The sequence below is a fragment of the Canis lupus genome, unplaced genomic scaffold (genome assembly GCF_011100685.1).
Source record: "Canis lupus familiaris isolate Mischka breed German Shepherd unplaced genomic scaffold, alternate assembly UU_Cfam_GSD_1.0 chrUn_S835H999, whole genome shotgun sequence".
NCBI lineage: Eukaryota > Metazoa > Chordata > Mammalia > Carnivora > Canidae > Canis > Canis lupus.
Window position 1 is genome coordinate 1 of NW_023331794.1, and position 20266 is coordinate 20266.

The following is a 20266-nucleotide window of genomic DNA, read 5'->3' on the forward strand; positions in this document are numbered from 1 at the left end:
AGAGGCAGAGACACAGGCAGAGGGAGAGGCAGGCTCCATGCAAGAAGCCTGATATGGACTCGATCCCCAGTCTCCAGGATCACAACCTGGCTGCAGGCGGCGCTAAACCGCTGCGCCACTGGGGCTGCCCTCTTTATTTAAGAGAAGGAGAGAGAGAGATAGAGAGCATGAGCAGGAGGAGGGGCAGAGGGACAAGCAGACTCCCTGCCGAGTGAAGATCCCGACGTGGGGCTTGATCCCAGGACCCCAAGATCATGACCTACACCTAAGTCAGGTGCTTAACCAACTGAGCCACCGAGGCACCCCAGGAAGGAAAATTTTTTTAAAGTGCCTACAATGGCACTAGATGAGACTGGACAAGTTTCCTATACTAATTCACTTTAACCTCAAACAAATTACTCGTTTTAGCCAACACATTTCAGGAACTAAAAAACTACTGAGACACCACATTTGGTACTTATTTCAAACCCACTCCCATGTCTAGCCATCTTCTTATCCCCATACACTGTGTCGGCAAGGAGTCGGGCAGCAGGTTGGAGTCAATGAACACCTGGAAACATCATTCTAACCGACAGTCATTTATTTCTTTTGTCATTGCCCAACATTCCCCAAGTCTTACTCACCAGAAATTAATATAGCTTCTTCATTTCTCCTCCCTGACAATCCTCACCTACCGAAAGGGTTTCAAGGGTGCAACTGCCAATGAAAATGAAAAGGTAGACTGGACATACCACGTCATTGACCTGTTTCAAAACTATCTATCTGGCAGTATCCAAATCTGGTTTCAGTGCTCCCTTGTTTGAAAGTGGTCTTCACAAAAGCCCACATTTTAAAGCTATGTGGAGCAGCACAGAATACAGAGTTAAAGAGCAGTAACAGCCTTTCAGAATTTGAAAAGGTAGTATTTATCCATATCAGGGTTAAGGGCCCTTGCTTTTTATGTGGCATATGCCACAAAAGTTGGCAAGAATATATAAGACCAATATTTATGGAAGAGGGGAAGAGAATCTAGAAACACAACAGAGCTGTTCTAAACAATGCTCCAGAGAAAGCCAGCCTTGAAGAAGAAAAGTAGCCCACTAGACATTACCAGGTAGGCATGAGGTACAGAAAAGGAATTTTTCTTTCCAACACCAGAGAAATACCTACATCTGGTGTCAAGTCTCAAGATATAAAGAGGATAAACGCCACATACAAAAGAGGACAGAGGACGATATTCTCAGAAAACTCCAAAAGACAAGACGTCGGCTAAGGGGAGGAATAAGGACTTAGCGTGGTGTAGACGAACAAGTGAGGTCAAGCCCAGGGGAGACGGAATGTGCCCCTTGGCTGCCAGTCTATGGCATTACTAGGAACACTAGGATTCTGTGTCAAAACATCAAGTGCAATGCGGTAATTCTTCATCCTTAAAACTGGGGGTTGGGAGTTGAGGGGTTGGGGGTGGGGCACAAGCGCCCAGAGGACACTGATCATAGCAACAGATGAGGACTCAAGCCCTAGGAAAGTCAAGGCAGTATTTATTGCTTCGTCTACTTCCTGCTTTCCAATCATTTTCATGTTTGGGACATTTTGATGTTTGGGCTGCTTTTCATGCTTGTGGGTCTAGCCAGTCACTGCTACTTGGGACAAACGAAACACTTCCCAGTAAAACCAGCATAGAGAGGTTCTAGCTTTTTCATCTTAAGTCCATTTTCTTACTTTCAATCCTAAAACCACACTGAGAGAGAACAAACGGCCTCCATAAAATCTGTTACCCAGGGAGACAGGATAAGCTTATTACATGAGTGACAACAGTTCTAGCTTCTAGGATTGTTATATCACAAATACAAAATGATAAATCAGTATGATTCTTAAAAATTAATTTGGAATTGTTTTATAAGCGAAATGATGGAATGACTAATCAGTGGAGAGTCCGAGAACATTCTATAGCCCGGGAAGGAAAAGGACAACCAAATGGGTTTCTCAGTTTTGTACAGAGCAAGAATGGCCCACAGTTGGCCTGAAGAGGGAGCTCTTTGGGCAAAATGAGAGAACAACAAGGGACTCCAATGAGGAATAGCAGGAACACCTACCCAAGAGGGGGTGGGGGGGGAGTGGGGTAAAAGTGAATAAATAGAACAGTGAAATTTACACAGGAGGAAGGAGCTGAGAAAGTCACAGCCTTACACAAACAAAAGAGTACATTTCTCCTCGCTCAGCCCCAGTGACTCAGTCCTCCCAGCACAGGTCCCCGTGACAACAGCATCCCATTTGCTCTCTAGGAGCTTTCACACTGCCTGCCTATTTCCTTCCTCGTTTATGATGAGTCTTTGGGGGCTTTACTTTCTGGAACTGTGCTGGCACTGGCTCCTGCTCCGGTTCCTTATAGGAGGTCGACACTAGCAATTCCTCGTTATTCCTCCTCTGATCCTTCCCTACTCTAAGACTCAGCTCCGCCTCAGGCAGCTGGATGCCTGGCTGCTGCAGCCTTCGCAGAGACCTTCTGCTCCTGTGCTGCTGTCTCCGCTTTTCTTCTTCCTGCTGCCGCTGCTTTATCTTCATTAGCTTTTCAAAGCTTTTGGTGGTGGTTGGGTTTACGACGAACCAGTCCTACAGAGGCAAAATGGAAAAATTATCCAGTCAATACACAGTAGAGAGCACAAGGAATGGTTTTGGGAAGAAATTCTTTCGTTTTTGAAAGATTTACTTATTTATTTGACAGAGAAAGAGAGCACGAGGAGGGGGAGGGGCAGAGGGCAAGAGAGAATCTCCAGCCTATACCCACCCCTCCCACCAAGCATGGAGCCCTAGGCTGGGGTCGATCCCGCGACCCTAAGATCTTGACCTGAGATGACATCAAGAATCCCATGCTGAACCGAGTGAGCCACCCAGGCGCCCTGGGTGCGAGAAGATTTTCTAAAAGGCACGGCTAGGGCAGAACACAGTAAGAAGGAAACGGATAGGGAACCAGAGCTTATAATTCTGTACTTTAAATGGGAGAAATTCAATACAGAATAGTGAGTAGTCATTATAAGCATTTATTGTGTAGCACACGATTTGGGGTACTTCATACTTCAGTAAGTGAACTACAAAGTGTTCACTTAGCATCATCCTACTTATTTATCTCCTTTGTAAAAATCTCATGAACTATAAAGCTTTGGGCCATAGGACATTTTTATTTAATGAAAGTATAGTGGTTAAGGGCATGAATTCTACAGCCAGACCCTTAGTGCAAATCTCAGCTGTTTCTGGCTCTGTGACCATGGGGAAATTACTCAACCTCTCTGAGACTCAGTTTAAAAAATTAACAGTTGAGGAACATGCAATCCAATTATGAAACACTCTTGGGGAAGAAGGAAGGAAGGAAGGAAGGAAGGAAGGAAAAGGAAGGAAGGAGGAAGGAAGGAAAGGAAGGAAGGAAAGGGAGGGACGGGAGGATTTCAATTGAAATCAAGTGATCTGATCAGTCTTCTAGGTCTAACTACTGATTCACAGGAAATACCCTGAGAGAGGACCACCACCACCACAGGAATGCACTCAGCAAAATCCAAAATGTGTATACACATGTGACAAATGACCGTTTCTCCAACATATAAAAAGGGGGAGTAGGGGAAACTTCTAGACCTGCAATTGAGATATGCTTTCAATATAAAAAATACACATTGTATTTCAAAGACTTAGTATGAAAAAATGTAAAGTATCTCATTAATTTTTATTAACTACATGTTTAAAAGATAATATTTTAGGTACACTAGGTTTTATAAAATATATTATCAACATTAATTTCACCTATTTTTATTTAAAAAAATTTTTAGAATGTGTGTACTAGGAAATCTGAAATTATATACAGACTCACATTACATTTCTATTGGATAGCACTCTAGATTAAATACAGTACACGGACATTTTTTTTTCTTCCTCCTGAACAAGCCATCTCTGAAAAAAAATTATGAGGCAATCAAGGAAATTTAAATAATTTCAATAATGACTAGGTATATGATGATATTCAAGAACCATTCTTTGCTAATTTTTTATGTGTAATGATGGTTGTGCTTATACATTTTTAGAAGTCCTTATATTTAGAACACACATCAAAAGAAGCAGTGACAGTTGACATGGTATGTGGAATTTGCTTTAAAATAAGCCTTTAGGGGACAAGAAAAGTGGGTGTGATTATAAAGGAAAAGAAGATTGGCCACACACTGATGTCTGTTAGGCTGTTCATTATACTATTCTGTCCATTTTCATGTATTTGAAAATTTCTGTTGAAGAAAAGTAGCTTCAGAATATGTGAGGCAGAGAGGGAGGAACAGAGTGAAAATCTTTTACCACCACGTATAATTTATAAATATAGGCACAAATCATTGAACTAATAAGACTTGGAGAACAAACTCCAAACCAAGTGAAATTTGTTGTTTCCAACTTTTTAAGAAGAAATTGGAGAAATAGGCTCACTACATAAAGGCTGGATTTTCTTAGGAGATTAATTATCTTTTAACTACTTCCTGAAGTATTTACACTATTACTATGAGAAAGATATGACCGACTGCCTTCCAGAGGAAATCTCAGGTATAGAAAGCGATTCCCAAAGCTTAAACCTGTAAAACAACAGAGACCACATTTCATGACACTAACTATAGCCCATAGCGTTAAGAACTATTAAATGTGAGGGCAGAAAACAGTTGAAGGTGTTTGCTCTTTTCCTTATTAGGCCACAATAGCTTCTGCGGTAAGATATTCCAAGAGAATGCACACTCTACTCCTTAAGCTTTTGAAATACAGGTATTTAATTACACAGGAAACAATTTCTCTATTGACCTGTATAACTAAAAACTTGCCCCAAGAGAAACCTCTTGACTTTCTGTACTTAAAGTATTTTTATGCAGAATTTATTTATTTATTTATTTATTTATTTATTTATTTATTTATTTATTTATTTATTGAGAGAGGCAGAGACATAGAGGGAGAAGTAGGCTCCCTGTGAGGAGCCTAATATGGGACTCCATTCCAGGACCCCAGGATCATGACTTGAGTGAAAGGCAGACGCTCAACCACTGAACCACCCAGGCACCCCAGAATTGATTCTTTAATTTTGAAAATTTACAGACCTTAAGAAAAGTGACAAGAATTCAATGAATCCTAGATTTACCACTGCCTACCTCTCTTCCCTTTCTTCCTTCTTCTCTTCCTTTTGCTGAACCATTTGCAAGTTATTTGTAGACATATTTCATCCCTAAAAACTTTAGCATAGATCTGCCTGAGAACAAGGGCATTCTGCACAGCTACAACACAATGATCACATTTGGGAACATGAACATTGACTCATCACTGTTATTTAATAGAGCCAGTATACCAATTTCTCCAGTTTGTCTCACTGATGTCCCTTATCGTCGTTTCTTTGCAGTATTTGAAACATTAAAAACAGATTGCTCAAAGGCCTTAGAATAGGAGAAAACAGAAGTACAGAGACTGCTATAAAACAAGAATTCTACAGCTATAAACTCAGCCCGTGCCCAAACTCTTGGTTTAACTGAATTTATTTTTATTTTATTTTTTTTAAATTTTTATTTATTTATGATAGTCACAGAGAGAGAGGCAAAGACACAGGCAGAGGGAGAAGCAGGCTCCATGCACCGGGAGCCTGACGTGGGATTCGATCCCGGGTCTCTAGGATTGCGCCCTGGGCCAAAGGCAGGCGCCAAACCGCTGCGCCACCCAGGGATCCCGGTTTAACTGAATTTAAAAGAATCACAAGAGCTCAGGGGTGCTCACACTTACAGTGATTTCAAATGCTTTCACATAAAAATACAATTACACATCTAATTTCACAAAGTATTTTAACTCTGTCTCTGGTAAGCACTTTCAAATTCCTTTTCTCAACAGTCCCAGCCCATAAAAACGCACAAAATCCACTTTTGGGGGCACATACGTATGGGTTCCACAGGATCACAAAAACATGGCGGGGAAAGCAGGGACCTCACCTCAGCATGGACAGAGTTGATGTGATACTTGACACCACTCTCTGACACAAATTCTTTTTGACACAGAAGACACTTGTATTTTCCAGCCACAAAGTTTCCCTGTTTTCAAGAGAGAAAGAAAAGGGAATTACTCGTAAATTCAGGAACACATACCTGAGCCATGTGGGAGATTGTTAAGAGACAGAAAGGGCGGGGATTTTACTTCAGCAAAGAAGGAAGAAAATCCAAAACAGCAATACATTTAGGAAAACTCGGTTGGGCAGACTATCACCACTATAAATCTATCCTACTTATAATTCTATACGTAATACCCCCACCCATTCAACACAAACTGAGGTTCTCCTTCTTTTGCTATAAAACCTGTCACACTTTTCTAACTTCCTTGTTTCTTTCCCTTCCTGGTTCTCTTGGAATGACTCTTGGACTCCTGAGGTTCACCAGAGGCACCAATGCATATAATTCTTCCCACCATAATCCACTGTTTCAAAGAGTGCCTTGGACATCCAGAATTCGAGAAGAATCATCTGCAACACCTAGGTTAAGGACTCTGAAACTAAGATCATGATGACAAACTCCTAAGCATTCCTGGACAGATGGGGTTTGGATGTCTACACTCCCGTGCTGCCTTGACTCCTGAAGCCCTGAGTGCCCATGGGGCTCCTTTTGTGTGAAGAGATATTTCTGAATGGGAATTAAAAAGTTACAGCAGTTTGTAGGGCACCTGGGTCAACACAAAAAAGATTCAGTGAGGTGAACAGCCATCTGCCTGACAGCAGATAGAGCCTACTTCTCATCCCCAGAGGCCAGTACAATTCAGATGGGAGTAGAGGATCTTCAACAATCCAGATAAACACATGTAAGTTGATTCAAGAAAGTTTAAGGCCCGATAAGATAGGGAAGCCCCAAGGCAGGAGAGGCTCAGGTGGAAGATGTTAAATCCCTGGTAGAGACTAAAATTAATAATATATTTCTCCAAATTCCTTAACTGATAAGACTTAAGGCTATGTTGGCTTTTCCTGTATCTTGAACATATCCGGGCATCCCCTCTAATAACAGACCAAGCATCTTTAGGACATGAAAAAACTAAGCCAGCCTCTGAAGATAATGGCAAACAGGACAACTAGCTGTTCATCTAAACTGAATTCTCTTCCATGTCAGACTATTTTAGACGTCATGTTAAGATAAATAGTTCAGAAAGTTACAAACCAAGGTACAAGAGCCCAGGTGAGCTTTAAGGCCTGATACACTACTGTAGACCGCTTCACAACCCTGAAAAAGAGAAGAAGAAATCCATGAAAACTATAGCAAACCGCATCCTTCTCTTAGCAACCTGGCCATTTATTTACACTGACCAGCCCTACATTTGGAGGAAGAAGCCCAATAAATCACGTTACAAACCAAACAGGAAAAAAATTCACACACAAGCCACAAAAGCAAAAAAGAAAAACCAAAGAAAGGTTTAAAAACAAATGGTGAACAAGTTGTTGAGAAAGCTTAAGATATTCTCTTCCCTGCTACTTTTTCTCTGACACTCTGAGAAACAGAAAATTGCAGTTAGATATTTTTTTAAAATCTGCCTTCTTGGGATCCCTGGGTGGCGCAGCGGTTTGGCGCCTGCCTTTGGCCCAGGGCGCGATCCTGGAGACCCGGGATTGAATCCCACGTCAGGCTCCCGGTGCATGGAGCCTGCTTCTCCCTCTGCCTGTGTCTCTGCCTCTCTCTCTCTCTCTGTGACTATCATAAATAAATAAAATTTTTTAAAAAATTAAAAAAAAAATCTGCCTTCTTCAGTACAAAGGTGTCTCCTATTTCTTGTGTATTTGCTTCTTCCCATAGTTCTGCATATATGGTTGTGGTAGAGTAGAAGATGGCTGGAAATTCTCTGCCACTCTTTCCTGCAAGAAGTGGAGGCTACTTACCCTCCCTTTGAATCTGGGTGAACCCTGTAATTCCTCTGACCAATAGAATCCCATGAAATGATGTTGAACAAATTCTGAAGCTAGGCCTTAAGAGATCTGCGGCTTCGTGTTCCTGGGATACTCTGAAAAGTCAGTTGCCATGTGCCCTGCTGGTAACCCACTACACCCTGATGGAGAGAGGCCATGTGGACAGCCGAGCTCCCAGCTCAATTGGCTGCACAGAAGCCATCTTGGACATCAGGTCCCATCTGAGCTTGCAGCTAAATACAACCCACGAATGATCCCACTTGATGCCACGTACGACAGGAGAATGTTCTTTGAGCCCTGGCAGAATTACTGATTTATAGAATTCTGAACAAATAAAATAACTGAGGTTTTAAGCCACTGAGGTTCATGTACTTCATCATGACGGAATAAATAACTGAAACAGCAGTTTGATAAACATTTACGGAATAAAAAAATGAGAAAGAACCACCTGGTTAGGGCACTGAATGCGATGGTATTTCTTGATATCTGACTTCCATTTGTGTAGCACTTCCTGGCTGAAGGTAGGCAGCCCAGGGCGAGTATATTTTAACTATGAGACAAGAAATATTTTATTGGAGGAACCCAACTTCCAACCAAAATACCCCAAAAGTTTCACACCCAACTCTTCAGGTTATGTAATTCTGGAGTTCGACAAGCATCCTTTCACGTGCAAAAAAACTGTAGTAGGTATGAGCCTTTAAGTACAAATTTACCCAACACTGGTAAGTATAATTTTCTATAATTTAATCTTAGAATAGTTTGATTTTTAACAGAGGGCAGGAGATTTTCAGATATGGCACTTCATCTATAGTTTGAAAAAGCTACTGACAGAGCATTTATACAGCTAAAACACTTGTTACAAAAAAAACCCCCAGGGATACAAATATGTACTACATGTAAATTATACTTATTATTGTATACTTAAACACAGGGTACATACATACACGCACATATATAATACATTTGATAGAAATATATGTAAATTGGGAAAAGGCTAGAAGGTTATAAATGAACACGTTAACAGTAGTCATCTCTGGGTGGTGGAATTTTGAGTGGTTTTAATGTCTGTTCCCTGCTCCTCTGCATTTCTCCTTTTTCTTCAGAAGTGTCACGTTAATTCTGGGTATTTTTAAATTCAAACACAAACACTGAGATTCAATCTAAAAATGTGAAACATTTTAAAACAAAATGTGAAAATAAAAGATGTGAGAGAACTCAGGGGATGGAATACACTATCTTTCCTGATACTGCCTGAGAGAGAATTAACTATTCCTCGCACTTGCCTTCATGTGCTTTGACACAGGTTAGTCTCTTCGCAGAAGTACCGCGCTAACGATTGCGCGCGACTGGAGCTCCAGGTTAGTCTCTTCTTAAAACAACAACTGTAGTTTCCAGAAAAGAGACAGCTGGCACTTGGAGAGACAGTTCTCACAAAGCCCACCACAAGTAATAGCTATGTTTCCAGTGAGAAAACAATCCTCCTGCTTGAAAAATTTAGTATCTGAAACAGATACTGAGATAGAAAAACAGAGCCAAAGCCCATAGAGGTCAGGGGAAGTAAGGAAGTCACCTTCAGGAAACGCTGACAAATCTATAAAAGCAATCAGAGCACAGAGCTGGCTTCATTTGTAAGTACCTCCTCTCCTCTGCAGCTAGTGTATATGGGACCATCTAAAATCCTTTTATAGCGGGGCAGCCCGGTGGCTCAGCGGTTTGGCGCCACCTTCAGCCAAGGGCCTGATCCTGGAGACCTGGGATCCACTCCCATGTCAGGCTCCCTGCGTGGAGCCTGCTTCTCCCTCTGCCTGTGTCTCTGGTTCTCTCTCTCTCTCTCTCTCTCTCTCTGTGTGTGTCTCTCATGAGGAAATAAATAAAATCTTTAAATAATAAAATAAAATCCTTTTATAGTGATAGCAGAATATTTACATAAGCTATTATATTCATAAACTATCATATTTATGCAGAAATGAGAATAATCTATGAGCACATATGGAGTGATTTCTAGGACAGACTTTTAAGTGAAATAAAGCAAAACACAAAAAAGCATCTATGTAAGAAAGAAAGAATATAAGAAAATATGCATTATCTGGTTATCCATCCCATAAAAATATAAGAAGGATAAACCAGAAACTACTGAGCATGATTCTCTTTGCAGGGAGCAGGGTGGGAACGGGATGGAAATAGAAGGGTATTAGGAATGGGACAGCTGGGAAGAGGGCAGTAGCCCTTCTCTAAGAAGACTTTTGGTACAGGTCTGACTTTTAGAACCACGGCAATGTTTCACATACTCCCAAGATAAATTACTCATTTCAATTAAATGGGATGTAGGGGGAACCCAAAATGTAGTAAGAGTAACACATGAAGCTAATGATGATAAATGAGAAACCAAATGAAGTGAGGAAGGAGCCAATCTAAGTAACTGTAAAATAGTACTTTGACTATATACTGTAAGGCTAAAGATTAAAAGAACTATAACAAATATTGTTCTCTAGGTAGTAAATCTGTTTTTACAGGGTATGGGTTAACAATTGTGAAACTAGGTTATACTAGAACTAAGCAAGTAAGTAAATATATTGTACACTATGAGAGGTCTCTCACTGTTGGAGAAAGAAGTTAGAAATAAGCACAGAGGAAGGCAAGAATGAAACTTGTGTTGGATTGGAATTGAAGGTATCATGGCCTTAAATCTGTACACTGATACCCAGACAGACATGAACACAGAGGGGAGCGAGTGAGTAGCTCAGTCAGTTACGCATCCGACTCTTGATGTTGGCGCAGGACATGATCTCAGGGTCATGGGATCAAGCCCACGTCAGGCTCTGCACTCAGCATGGAGTCTGCTTATCCTTCTCCCTCTGCTCCTCCCCCTGCTCTCTCTTTCTCTTCTCTCTCTCTCTCTCCCTTAAATAAATGGATAAATAAAATCTTTTTAAAAAAGAACAGAGTGTGTGCATGTATCCATGAATATACATATAGATCCTAGCTCTATCCACTAAGAGGGCCCAGAAACAATGACACCCTAGCAGGAATGAGTACACCTAGCATTCAAATCTTGGTTTTTAAATATATTCTCCAATAAAAGAAATCAGGATTCCTTAGAGAAATGGTTGATTCCAGCTCTGGGACAGGGAATATATGAGATGACCCTATAGCATCTCGAGGTGTCAAAACAAAAAAAAAGGGCTCAAAAAATGATAGAAGCATTTCAAAAAGACATAGGAACCCACTTGGAAGAGCTCTTGATGACCAAATCTGAGACAATTTGAGCTATAAATTGAACAACAATAATAGCACTGGATGATAATGCTACAATAAAATATCCATGAGTCCATATGGATATAAACAGATTAATAGAATAAAAGGACATATCAAAAAAAAAAGGACATATCTTTCTCACAGTAGAATTCCAATTAATAACTATGGAAAAAATAATGGAAACACTAACCATCATTAGGCAAACCACCATAATAATAATTATAATTATTGCAGACAAGAATCACTGATGGATGCTATGGTAAGTGGGCAGAAGTATGATAAGACACAAACTAGTTGCATACTGTCAATCTCCCCCCAAAATATTCACTAATTACAGGGGGGGGAAATATAATTTTGCCTTGGAGAAAATTGGGCAACACCCTCATCAAGTGATCAAAGTTATCAGTAAAAAGACACACCAATATCATATACCTCCTGATACGGTGTAACACTGTGGTATTCTTGACAAAAACATGTAACCCTCAATCCAATCTCAAGAAAACACTAGACAAATCCATATGAGGGATATTCTACAAAATAACCAGCCCGTCCTCTTCAAAAGTGTAAAAAACACAGAAAAACAAACACAACAAAAAGCCAGAAGAATTATAACAGATGAGACGAGACGAAGAAGCCACGGTAAAGAGAATTAAATGTGGGATCCTGGTGGGATCATGTGATGGGATCCTATGCTATCGGTTACGGAAGATGTTGACATTACAGGAAGTCTGGTGAAAAGCATATGGAAATTCTGTACTAATTCTGCAATGGCTGTAAATCTAAAATTATTTCCAAATAAAATGGTTTCTTCTAAAAGAAATATTTATTTGTGAGATAAAAAATATTTATTGGCCTCTGCCCTCAGCTCCTGTTAGTAATTAGTCTTTGAACCTGGTTCCCAACAGGGAGCTCTTAAAACACCTAAATTCCTAACTAATACCAGTATTTGACACAAAGCTCACAAATCCCTTGGAAAAGGAGTAACTTTTATTCTACTGAGGCAATTCTTGGTGGGCCCCTTGGGAGGGGCTAGCCACCAGAAAGACCAAGCCATGATTTGAAGTTTGGCACTTTCAGACCAATTCCCCATTCTCTGGAAAGGCAAAGGGACTAGAAATGGAGTTAATCAATCGTGCCTATGTGATGAAACCTCCCTAAAAATCCCAAAATTATGGGGTTCAAATAGCTTCCTCAGAACATATATATGGCCAAGAGGGTGATGCACCCCCAACTCCACAGGGCCAGGAGCTCCTACTGTGCTTGGGACTCTTCCAGACCTCACTCTATAAATTTCTTCATCTGATTTTTCATCTGTAGGTTTTATTATATTCTTTATAACAAACCAGTAAATGTGTTTCCCTGAGTTCTGTGAGCCATTCTAGCAAATTACCAAAACCAAGGATGGGGTTATAGGAACCCCAATTTATAGCTAATCGCTCAGAAGCACAGGTGGCAAACTGAGACTTGCGATTGGCATCTGAAATTGGAGCAGTCCTGTGGGACTGAGCCCTTAACTTGTAGGATCTGCCACCAACTCCAGATAGATAATGTCGAACTGAATTATTTGTAGGATGCCCAGGTGGTGATAGAAAATTGGTCTGTATGGGACAAACCCACACATCTGATGTCAAAGCTTAAGTGTGTAGTAGCGTGAGAGGAAAGGAAAACACAAGAGCTTTTCCTAGACAATATTGCTTGTGTTTGCATCAAGAAACACTGGCAGGGAAAAAAAATAGATAAAGAAAAGAAACATTGGCAGGACACAGAAATCTTGAGAATGGTTAACCATGGAGACAAGACAACAAGGATGGGGTGAGAGTGAGATACCTCAATGTTAATCATCATTTTGACTTTAATGACAACAATGTATAATCTATTCAAACAAATTAATATCTTATTATCTTTTTATTTTATTTTATTTTATTTTATTTTATTTTATTTTATTTTATTTTATTTTATTTTATTGGGGAGGGGCACATGGAAAGGAAGAGAATCTTACGCAGGCTCCATGCCCGGTGCAAACCTGACATGGGGCTCACTCAATCTCACAACCCTGAGATCATGACCTGAGCCGAAATCAAGAGCTGGACACTTAAGAATGAACCACCCAGATTCCCCTGAATTTTTAGTTTAAAAAATCAAAATAATTCCCTTTGTCTACACAATGTCGAAACAAAACAGATGATTTTAGTAAAGTAGCTGCTAGATAAGACTATCAAAACTTATCAATGAGCTAACAAATACTTATGTTAAATTCCCTATGACAGACCATGCACAGATGAGACTATAATATCACAATGTACTTACCAATGTATAAAATTCACATTTAAACCGAATTTAGATAACCATATACTTTAGCCTGTGGCAGGAAATAGCAATAAGTCTGAAACAAGACAGGATGCCTTGATATTCAATTACTCCTTGGACTGATTTTTAGGCCAAATAAGAGGTATCAACTTCTGAAATTTGACAAATTTTCATATAAATTATGACATTCCCCTCACATGAGTGAAAGCCCTAGGCCAAATCTAAACTATTCTTCTCCATACCATGGAGAGTAATAGGTCCTTAGCTCTAATCTTAATCCTTACTGTATATCCTCCAAGCTCTCGAATGACTACTCCCATTAAGTCATATACCCCTTGTCTCCTCTTGGCCAAATAATGTTCCTCTGGTCTTTGATCTGTTTTACACCAAAGGCTTCCAGGGGCACCTGGGTGGCTCAGCCCTTTGAGCGTCCGCCTTCAGCTCAGGTCAAGATCCCAGAGTCCTGGAATTGAGCCCCACATTGGGCTCCCTGCTCAGTGGAGAGCCTGCTTCTCCCTTCTCCCTCTGCTGTTCCCCCTGCTTGTGCTCTCTCACTCTCTGTCAAATACATAAATGATTTAAACAAAAAACAAACGAACAAAAAACCCCAAAGGCTTCCAAGCTGGGTTCTGTACCACTCACAAGTACACTTGGAACCATGGAGGTAATGATAAAAGTATCAAGGAGAAGGCCAAGTAGACAAGGCTTTGGGCTCACTACCTCTAGTTATTTGGAGTGACTCCATTTTCAGTTATTTCACATACTGGTGTTTTAGATAAGCTTTCATTTGGAAAAAAGAGTGCGTGGGGAGAGGAGTTCTGTGGCTAGAAAAACAAATGGAAAGCATTAACTAAATATAGACTCCCACATGTGAACTAACAAAGTGGAAACATGCTGGGCAACAACTAAGCAAAAGACTAATCTGGGAATTCTGGTTCCCTCGGGAAGTAGACCAGAAATAATGGGGTTCCTTAAGAAACTTCTGGAACAGACTGTCTCTCTAGGACCCACATGAATCCAAACACTGAAAGTGGATTAAACATATCCCATCTCTAAAAATAAAGAAGCAAAATATCATTTATCATGTACTCAAGTGCATTTACTTTTCCGTACATAAGCACAGTATTAGACATGGTTCTAAGTTAATACAAGTTTCTACTTTACCTTCCGATCATCAGGTACCAAATCCTGAAGCACCTTCCTCTTAGGCCATTCCTTGGCCAGTTCAGCAGAAGCCAGCTCCTGCAGGTGGTACACAGCTATCTTGGCAGAACGCCTCTGAACTCGACCCCCACTCTTTGGCTCCAGGCTCATCTCTTTTAAGCACTCTGACTGTCCTGACTCTGGAAAGAATGAGATCTGCAAGAATGAGACATAGCAAAACACAGGCCTGAGAAGTGGGGTTCATTAAGAGCCAATGATTAAAAGCTATCCCTCCTGCTCTAAGTACCAAAGCTATTTACTTGCTTGCTTTCCATTAGCATAAAGCTCCACCACCTTAATGCATATTTTATTGGAAAAAAGAAAAAACTTCTTAGGATAAAATCTGTTCCTTCAATAAGCGAAGTAGTTAAGGGTCAAGACATAGCCATGTGCAAAGACATGAACCTCAATCCATATCTCATAGTACATATAAGAAGTAACTGAAAATGAATCAAATATAAACCATATTACTCTAAAATTTCTAGAAGAAACCAAAGAAGGAAATTTATGTCATGCTGAGTGTGATGGTTTTTTGATGTGTTACCCTGACTAGGCCACAGTCACCAGTTATTCAATCAAACGCTAATCTACACGCTGATGTGAAGGTACTTTGTAGATCTAATTTTTAAAAGCATATCTATAGGGACAGAAAATAGATCAGTGGTCAAATCCTTCTATATCTTGACTGTGGTGGGGACTATACAACTGTATGGATTTGTCAAAACTCTTATAAACTGTACACTAAAAAATGGGACCATTGATTTACCTTGAAAAAAAAAAAAAACAGGAGTGGGGCAAGCCTAGAAATCAAGAAAAAAAAAGTCAAAACAAAACAATGGGGATAGAAGACGAGCTGGACAGAGAATTCCAAAAATTTCTAGCTAAAGGGGAATGCCTTACGCTTTAAAAATATAATAATGAGTTTACTTCTGCACAGATTATACAGTGAACTTTGATTTCTCTAACCTAATTATGTTCAAAAGGCAGAAATTAGAGAACCAAGGAAAAACACGAAAGAGAAAACAAAAGCATTCAAAGATTAAAAAGGGATACAAATGAGGAACCAAAGATGTATGGGAGGATGTAAGGTAAGTAGTCACCACAAAATAGATCCCCAAACAGGGTCTGGAAAGTAATCAGTACTCACAGGCCCATGCTCTGACCTCAGGTGATACGCAAGTCCAGCCTTCGATTTATATGGCTTTCCACAGTGGTGACATTTCAGGGTCATCTCCTCCAGCTCTGCAGCCCCTTTGCCACATTTTCTGACATGGTACAGATATCCCATGATGCTGGTGAAGCTACTAGAACAGCTCTGAATACAGGAGAGAGGCCTGAACTATAATCTTACATCTTTTGACGTGATTTCTCAATTTCTAAACAGCCACAAAGGACTCAACCACCACACAGATCCTCTGATATCGCTAGACCCTCTCCAACATCTCCCATTTGCACAACCCTTCCTTGTCCCTTGTCCCTGCCCTAACAGCTGTCCTGTCTACCACCAAGAGTCATGTTCAATCAGTTGAGTCGGCATTCAGTAAACTAGCACTGTCCGTCTCCTCCGTGGCAAAGCGTCCTCTCTGGTCTGTGACTCAACTGCACCCCAGTAGCAAACACCCAGCAATGCCAAAGCTCCTCACAAGGAGACTGCTAGGAGCCTTTTCATCACACTGAAGAAAGATGGTCAAGAAACACCTCCAACAAAGGGAAAGGGGAGAAAAATAAGTTTGTGGAGATGAGAAAGAAAATAAAGAACTATTAATGAATTCAAAACACCTGGAAAAGCAGGAGCCACTCTTATGCTGTAAGGTGACACAGACAAGGTCTACAAGAGAGAAGGAGGAGAAATGGAAGAAAGTAACAGAAAGACATTGACTCAAGACTCCAGGCCGAAGGAGGTGCTGTCCCTGGGCTCTTACCTCACGCATGCACCTGAGCTTTCCCAGTCTCTTTAGAACCGTTCGGAGCCGTTCCCTCTACTTGGCTCGTCTATTTCATCTCCAGCCGCCTTCAAAATGGGCTAGAAAGCAAGAGAAGCAGACAAGAAGATGATTCACAGGAAAGACAGATACAGAAAAAAATTATATCATAGGAGAATCAAGGACTGGACTAGCACCTAAGCCGATGCCCATGAAGCTTAGTTATCTGACTCCCGGCTTTCTCCATCTTCTCCTAGACAGACAAGGAAGCAAATGCAATGCAAATAAGAGTTCAGAGGCTCTATCTTCCAGGAGATGAACCCTTGAGGCTAACCAAAACACACAAATACCCACCAAGGATTTCATTTTGTGTAACTCTTCTATCGAAAGGGTGTTTTTAGACCCCTATAAAGCCCCAGAACTAGGCACCTCCGCTCGGGTTATCCACACTTATCTGTGTGTAAAGACATCCAAACACCAACCCACACAGGCTCATACGGTACCGAAGATACTCTTACCAAGCTATTATGATTTGCCATGACGTGATACTTCATCCCTGCCAGTGAACGAAGCTGTTTCCCACAATGATGACAAGTAAACATTTCCTACGAGGAAGAAAGACTGCTCAGTGCCAGGCTGTTCAACGGAGAAACAGAATGTTACAAAATCCTACTCAGAAGCTCTTGTCTGTATCTCCCTCATTTCCCAAACTCAACAGTCAATGAATCTCAAAATCCCACAACCTCAGTGTCATGTCCTCAAGGGTAAAGAAGTAGTAAACTGCAACGCATTTTTAAAGTAGCAAGAATTACCATTTACTAAGTGTCAATTATGTGGAGTGATGGGATGGGCACTTAGCACATATTCTTTCTTTCTTAACCTCTCTGGGACTACACAAAATAATTTTTCTCTATTGTTTTTTAAGATTTTATTTATTTGCTCATGAGAGAGAGAGGCAGAGACGCAGGCAGAGGGAGAAGCAGGCTCCATGCAGGGAGCCCCCCACATGGGACTCGATCCAGGTCTCCAGGATCACGCCCTAGGCAAGGCAATGCTAAACTGCTGAGCCACCCGGGTACCCTTTCTCTCTCTTTTTTTAATCTTTTTTTTTTTTTTTAATTTTATTTTATTTTATTTATGATAGTCACAGAGAGAGAGAGAGGCAGAGACACAGGCAGAGGGAGAAGCAGGCTCATGCACCGGGAGCCCGATGTGGGATTCGATCCCGGGTCTCCAGGATCGCGCCCTGGGCCAAAGGCAGGCGCCAAACCGCTGCGCCACCCAGGGATCCTTCTCTCTCTTTTTTAAATGAGAAAACCAAGGCCCACATTTGAAAAGCTAAACGACAGTGAGTGGCTGAGTGAAGATTCAAACCCAAGTCTGTCAGACTCAAAAGCTTAGGTTTTCCTTATAACACAATGCTGCTTTTTCTCCTGTGTAATCAGTATACCTGACGGCGAAAGATGTCTAAGGTATGGGAAAAGATCACAACCATCACAAAATGCCACAAAATCTCTAACCTGTTTGCACGTCTCCATGTGTTTCTTTAAGCCCTCTATTGCTTCCTCCCTACCGCCTGGCAGGTAGGACAGGAGACACTGCCTTTATCCACGATTTCTAAGTACCATTGTTCCTCCAAACTGCCTACAAGGAGAAAAAGGAACACCCCATAATCTTCACAATTCTCTGGACAGGAAAAGCAAATCCTGAAGCTTAGTAAAAGTATCATAAAATGGTTTCCCCCCCTTCCTGGGAAAAGAACCTTGCTGCAGATGATTTCTACAGATAATCTGTTTTCAGACAATCAGGAGTTTCTGAAACTCCTACTTCGTTCCCCATGATAAAAACCATCTAAGAACCACTCAAAAGCTCTAAGCGCCTGTTTTTTCTAGCTTTATTGAGGTACGACTGACAATGGGCAACATTTTCCTAGCAGCATCTAACAGCGGGATCCGAGATATATAGCAAGCCACAGGTGTGCTTGAGACTTTGTGAAGTGTTTTTATCCCATTTAGTCTCCTCGAAAATTCTGACTGCCTTCATTACCCCTATGGAGAGCAAGGAAACTGAAGCTTGCAGAAGTTAACTAGAGGGCAGCAGGCCAGAAAGCTAATTAAGAGCCAAACTTCAACAAGTGTCTGACTGGTTTCCAAACTCATGCCCTTAAGAACTGCCTCCTTAAAGAAACCCTGCTACATCATTCCTTTAATACCACCACCACCGCCGCCACCACCAAGAGTGTGAGCACTAGGTACCCAATGCGTCCAGCAGAAAACATACCCTGCATAAACTGGTGGTTCCTTCCGAATACGACGAGCCTGGGATTTGGGATTAGGTTGAGTTTAGGCCGTTGCTTCCTCCCTGACGCAAGACAGAAACTTGAAGCCTAACATATCACCTTGCTACCCCTTCTCTACTACCAAAATCTCTTCCCTCCTCTTCCCAATACCCTGTGCCCCACTCCCTCAACCAACTGACCCTCTTAAGTTGTAACAGAAAAAAAACAACAGGTAAGGTCAGGACGGAAGCCATTCCTTGCCAAAAAATCAAAAGGCTCACTAGGGTTCCAAGGGTCAAAACCTAAGGGCTTTCTCTCTTTCACCTCTAAGGAATAAAGCCCAGGCACCGAAGGAAGGAAAGAGAATGAGCCACACTACTCCCTTACCATAAAGCTTATGCTTCTTCTGAGGAAATTCTCGATAATCTTCATCTTCTTCCTGCCTGGGTTTCCTTTTTCCTTTGGTTGATATTCCACCAGACCCTGAAATACCAGAGGAAAACAAACAAAACCCTCAGTATGGCTTCCAAGTGAACATCTTGGCCTGCCTTCAAAACATCACTCACAAGACCACCACAGAGAAAGCTCACGAGCGAGCACAGGCCTCACAGAGGTGCTGTGACATTTTTAGGGAGTTGGTAAAACTTCACCAACTTACACAACCTCCCCTTTTCCCTTTTCACTATTCTCCATCCCAAGTGATCAATTGTTCCCTATGAATAATAAGAGCCTGAAGGCAGTGTCCTTTCTTTGGTCTTGAATCGAGGCTCACACTGAAGAAGAATTGTTCCAGGAAAAGGGCTGCTCAGGACCCTTGACACCATGCCCACCAAGACAACTGTACCTAGAATCACCCTAAGCATCGACAGAGGATCAAACTGGAACAGTGGGAAAGAGATCCAAATCATTTTTAGGGGACAGGCTGACACTGGTCTAACCTACAGGACTAAGATTAGCAGAATTTCACTCTAAGATAGAAGGACAGTTCACAAAGCTGATAGTATGTGGCAGCCTAACACAAATGTGAGAAACACATACGTGATACTTAATACTTTAAGAGCCATTTACAACAGCTCCCTGGGGAGTACTCTGCCTTTGAAACATGACAGAGATACTGATACCTTCGACACGGGAAGCAACAGCTGGCTTGACCCTTCTCATCTTCATCCAGTAGGTAGATTTTCGGAAGGAGGTGGTGGAAAATCACTCACTGGCTCACATGAAGAGGCAGATGATGAGCCGCTTAAGGAGTCATCGTGAGGGATAGTGTACTGGAAACTATTATCCTTTATGGAGCACTGCGCGCCTGCTATTAATATGACATAGATATATATAGATATATAGATATATATACCACAAAGGAGGATCTAGAGTTAAGTTCCTTTAATTATTTAT

The 20266-nt window shown here is 41.2% G+C and overlaps 1 pseudogene; it reads right to left on the reverse strand.

The window, feature by feature from the left end:
- Positions 1-559: 559 nt before the first annotated feature.
- LOC119868920 lies at positions 560-20078 on the reverse strand (annotated as a pseudogene).
- Positions 20079-20266: the final 188 nt, after the last annotated feature.